The sequence below is a fragment of the Zingiber officinale genome, chromosome 7B, assembly GCF_018446385.1.
Source record: "Zingiber officinale cultivar Zhangliang chromosome 7B, Zo_v1.1, whole genome shotgun sequence".
Classification (NCBI taxonomy): Eukaryota; Viridiplantae; Streptophyta; class Magnoliopsida; order Zingiberales; family Zingiberaceae; genus Zingiber; species Zingiber officinale.
This window is the reverse complement of record NC_055999.1, coordinates 55,188,660-55,194,427: the sequence shown is the minus strand read 5'-3', so window position 1 is coordinate 55,194,427 and position 5,768 is coordinate 55,188,660. Positions and strand designations below refer to the sequence as shown.

The 5,768-nt window shown below is 34.8% G+C and overlaps 1 non-coding gene across 1 annotated transcript; it reads right to left on the bottom strand.

Annotated features, from left to right (window-relative positions):
- Positions 1 to 1,231: 1,231 nt before the first annotated feature.
- Positions 1,232 to 1,337, bottom strand: LOC122007459. Its single transcript, XR_006118955.1, has one exon. It is a non-coding gene; the product is annotated as a small nucleolar RNA R71 (small nucleolar RNA).
- Between the last annotated feature and the right edge of the window lie 4,431 nt (positions 1,338 to 5,768).

The following is a 5,768-nucleotide window of genomic DNA, read 5'->3' as shown; positions in this document are numbered from 1 at the left end:
TGTAAGGACAACATAGATTCATTCCTAATTGATCAATCTAGTTATGGATTTCAGTCCTAGGTCGGTTCTCTATTGCAAGAGAGAACCGACAACCTTCTACAAATGATGGACAATTGAGAAAAAGGATTTGGTAGATCATTTACATTGAACAACCTTACAAAGAAACCAAAATTTCTAGAATATCCCTTATCATTGCCTTTATTCTTGTTGCCTATTCTTTCATTCTTTTGTTTACTTTTCATAGTTACATTTAGATTTTGTCAATCCATTGATTTATTATCTAGCTAATTCGCGTTGAGATATTCTTAGTGCTTATTCCAGTCCCTGTGGATACGATAATCTTTTATATTACTTGCGATATTTTCGTACACTTGGGGAGGTCAACAAGTTTTTGGCGCCGTTGCCGGGGACTGCGATATAATATTAGAGATTATCAATTGAGTTAGACTAAACATGACTTTTTATTTTCTTTTCATTAGCATAGTCGTAACTAATATTTAGAATTCTGTTTTCATAATTTTTTCTTGTATAACTTTCTACTTCTTGTCAATTCTTTTTGTTGCAATTCTAATTCTGTATTTTTGATTTCTAACATTCTAGTCTAACTTTTCTCTGTTTTTCTTTTGTTTAGTTTCTTTCTTCTTTTTCTTTTATAAACATATCTTGCAATCTTTAGCATATGAATTATTCTAGACATTTTTCTTTTTCCTTTTATCTTTTCTTTCTTGTTTTCATTATGCACTTTCTTTCTTGCAATTTAAATTCTTCATTTTCTTTCTTGCTTTTCATATTGAATTTTATTTCTTGTCTTTGATTCTTCATTTTATAATTTTTTCTTGAATATCCATGAGCACTAACATGTCAAGCAGGCCCATGAGAAATTTTTCTACACCCTTTTCTGCAAGATTTTTATCTCCCATTGTGCAACGTCAAATTGAAGCAGAAAGTTTCCAAGTAGACCCAGAGTTAATTTTTATGATACAAGGTCACAAATTTGGAGGAGAAGTATCAAAAAGTCCATATCTGCATCTTGAAATATTTTTAGAGATTTGTGATATGGTGAAATGTGAAGGAGTGTCAGCAGATGCAGTTTGATTGATGGCATTTCCTTTCAGTATCAAGAATAAAGCAAGGACTTGGTTATATTCTCTCCATCCTCAAAGTATCACAAGTTGGAAGCAATTGGAGAAACAATTTATGAATCATTTTTTCCCTCCAAGAAGAACTGTGTATATGAGGAATTGCATAACAAATTTTGCTCAGGCATATAGAGAATCATTATTTGAAGCATGGGATAGATTTAAGAGTCTTCAAAGACAGTGTCCTCATCATGGTTTTGAAAAATGGTTGATTTTGCACATATTCTATGGGGAAATTTCTTTCTCAGACAAGAGTTTATTGGATTCATCAGCTGAAGGTTCTTTTATGGACAAAAGTGTAGATGAAGCATATATGTTAATTGATCAAGTGACATTGAACCTCCAAGAATGGTCGAATATAAGTTGGATGAAATCTCCCTCAAACATTCAAGAAGTGCAAGCCATAAATGCTATAGAGCCTGTCAAACAAATTGTAACTCAACCATCTATGAGTTTTGAAAATCACAAGTCACGGAATGGGGAGTTCAAACATTTAGGGGTAAAGATTGAAAGTATTATTTCAAATTGGTTTAAAGAAGATCCCCCTCCTTCACAAACAAGATCTAGTGACAAGTGTGATGATGTGGGGTTGAGAATTGAAAAAAATCATGAAGAACTTCTAAAGAAGGACATGTTTAGAATTGAGGAGAAGAACAATAGAAGACCACATGAACTCAGTTCCATTATTCCAAGAGGTTCCCAAATGCCACAAGTATCTTTCCCTCAACGATTGATCGTACCAACACAAGATAAGCAAGTTGAATCTCCTCCACAAGCTAAAAGGGAATATGGGAAATTAGAAGTACCTTTCCCAAGACCTTCACTAAGGATTCCTTTTCCACAAAGGTTAGTGGGGGTCAATGAGAACAATGACTTTAAAAAATTTAGTGACACTCGTAAGGTTGAGTGCAGATTTTTTAAGGTATATGAAGATGAAGACTCTTTAGATGATGATTTTATTAATAATGGAGTGGTGAATAAGTTTTCGGATCTACCTCCAAATTTTATAGGGTGTTATAGTGACATTGAACTTTCAGATGGTAAATGTGATGTGGTAGATCAACTTAAAACTACAAGTGAAGTTATTGATCCTCTTGTTATTGATTCTCCTATTGAGGATATAGATGTTGGTTTATTTTTTGATGTATGTGTTGATGACGATGTTTTGGAAGAATGTGTAGGGAGTTGTGTTGTGGAAGCAGCATCTCAAGAATCACCTCCTTTGTCCACACAATCCTTAGATGTTGTAAGAGTTGCAAGGATTGAGCATGTTGTGGACCAATGTGTAGGGACTCATGTAGATATAGCAGAGTCTCAAGAATCACCATCTTTGATATCGCCAACACCTGAGCCTGAGCTAGAACCATCATTTGATTCAGAGGAAATCACATCCACATGTTTAGAAATATCAGGTATTTCTCAGCAAAGCAAGATTAGTACTTCTTGTGATCTTTTGGAAAATTTTATAGAGGTACCTATCATTGACTTTGTTGGATGTGATTCAGTGTTTATTTCTTATTCTGCTTATCTTAATATGGTTATGGCTCTATCTTATCTAATATGTTTGTGGGAGATTTGTACTTTCTTTGCATGTGCAGATTTCGCTTGGGCTAATGATTAGATGCTCAATCTGAACCGTCTTCGACCACATGAAAAAACTTTTAAGAAGATGAAGATGGAGAGAGTTATACTTTACTTTGTAGCTCCATTGATGAAAGTTCTCTCCATAACAAGAACCCTTGGTAGGAGGGTTCTAAAATATCTTACCCCTCCAAGAGCGAGATTTAGATGAATCTAATGAGGTGGTCGAGCTAATGACCTTAAACAAGCGCTTCTTGGGAGGCAACCCAAGTTCATTTTCCTTATTTTCTTTTATGTCTTTAATTCTGAGTTTATAATAAATCATACCCTCTACTTAATTTTTCTTGTCTATCTTTTTATTTTTGTAGAATTCAAAGTTGTGGAGGAATATGAGCATTGGACGGAGGAGTATCTTTAAAAACATGAATGTCAACCATTTGGAGCTCATCACTTGGTAACTTCTCTTAAAATCTCCTCCACATTGTTTTTAGTTTTCATTGGGACAATGAAAAGTTTATGTCTGGGGGGATGCATTAGATGCATTTGATTTGCTTTGTTTGTTTTTGTTTTTGCTTATGTCTTGCATTTTGTTTTGATTTTTTGTGGCATACATCTTGAGAACATCAAACTCCATTTTTATGTTTTCTTATCTTAAAGCAAATTGTTAGCACGTTCATTATCTAGATTCATGATGTTTTAAGTGATGCTAGTAGTTTGCTTAATGTACCTCTTTTCTCTATCTTGGGTAGCATGACATAAGCTAAGTATCTTATGGAGATGAGTTTTAGTTTTAGCTTGATCTTAAGGATCTTATCTTCACTTCACTTCACTATACTTGATGCTTGGATTGTTGACATCATTGAAATAGTCATGATTCATCTTGTTTGTTTAGTACTTGGTTTTCATGGTGATTTCTCAAACTTCATTTTGGTTACTGGATGAGGCTCAATTCATGTAAGCTTATTTGGAAAAATCAAAATATCCCAACATTTGTGCTAAAAGTACATTTGTGAATAAGTGTTGCACAATGCAAATACTTATGAAAAAAAAGAGTGTGAAAAATAGAAAAAAAAAAGTGAATAAGGGATATAAAAAATAGTTGTCGTGAGTGGAATCTAGCAAGTCACCCCTTTGAGACCGAGTTAGGTTACTGGGGAAATGACTGCTTAGCTTCTCTTGAGATTGAGCATGCCTTTGAGACCTTGGGTTGATTGAGAAAGATAAACCAAGTGTGTGGCAAGTAAGTGTCTATCACTGGTTACTTGTCTATCACTGGAAACATTAGGAATTCAAACTTGATGACGACTTGACTAGGACATAGATTGAAACTTGAAGAGTTTTTGAGTTACCTTGCACTATGCACATGAGACTTATGCTTAAGGCATACTTAACTTGTTTCCATGATCATGCTTGTTAATGAAACTTTTTGATAGAGTTAGGAGAATGCATTAGGGATATGAGAGCATTGTAGAACATATGAATTTAGATTGCAGCACCTAGTGCCTCACTATGTTTAACCTGGAAGCCGATCTATGAAATTAATATTTAATCAAATTTGTAACATGGGTGGATTTGGATTAATAATGTTAACCATCATTTGCAATCCAAGTCTAAACATCTAAGAACATATAAGTTGAATTTGGAATCAATAATGTTAAGTTCTGTTTGCGATTCCAAATTTAATTTCTAAAGAATACAATAGGTTGTTAGGAATGATTCAGGACTTGTACAAAATTTTTGTACAGGGGGCCAGTATGATATTTCGAGTAGCAACCAACAATTGGTATCAAAGCTAGGATTTGCCTCTGTGTGTTTAGTTTTCAGTTTAATTATGCACATGTCATACATATTTGCAGGATAATAGTAGGATGTACAAATAGATTTAATGCTGTGGTTGCAGACATCCTAGATCTAACTATTATGGCCCTAATGTGATTGTGTGTGATTGGACCCTCGGACATGTTGAGGGAATTTTATGTGTGTGTATGATTATATGTATTAAATACAGCAGGAGCTGTATTAGTTTTATGATTTTACATTTTTGTTTCGATCTAGATTACATGTACATTCCTTCGTGGAATATAGGATCGATAAATGTAAAATTTTATTTTTGTCGCGGATCGTATCCTTGCGAGGAGTGGTGCTGTTTCAGGACTAGAGACGCAGGGAAAAAAGAAGCAAGATTGATGCGACGACTAGACCCGATTGCGGTGGCTAAAGATGGCAGCAGCTAGGGTTGGCAGCACATGGAGGACAGTGATGGAAAATGCCATAATAGTTGGAAAATTATTTTTCCATATATATTTCTTTTATTTGCTATGATGTGTGCGTGCATAATAAAATCTTCATCATAAAAAAACTAAGTGGGAGAGGGATTAGTAAATAAATACCACGGTCTCCATTACTGGTTTGTAAGTGATGCAACAAACTTGCGTGTTGGCTCTGAGTGCCTCCCTCCACAACGGATGAGTTTGTTTGCGGATCACTAGATCAAACTTCCTTTATGGATGGTTATAGGAAATTATTTAGGAGTGTGTGATCTTCTCCAACTGAAGGGGCACAATCCTATATAATGGACTAAGTATCAAGTAATGGTATACACTTAGATGCATTTAGGAGCGTGTGATCTTCTCCAACTGAAGGCTATATCCCTTATGCTCGACCGATCTTTTTAGGCTCAGCCAGAATTTTCCTGTCAAACATATATAAGAACTTGCGCTCGGTCGGCCTTTTGTGTTCGACTAAACTTTGTCTATCGAGTGTATATAAATCTATGTTCTTGACCAACTTTTGCCAGTTAAGCATGTTTATATTATCGTAAAGGATCTACTCATTATGACCCATATCACTAGCCTCCCTTCAAGTTTAGCTGTAGGAGGTGTAATCGACTGACTATATTCAAGTTTTAATTTATTATTTGCTATCATTTTATATCTTCTTCTCACTCCTTTCTTTGTTACACCTAGGAAATCAAACCCCTTTTTCAAAATCCTCTCCTCGGTAATTGGTCTTTCAACGAAAAGAGAATGTTAGGGGCGTACGACGCTG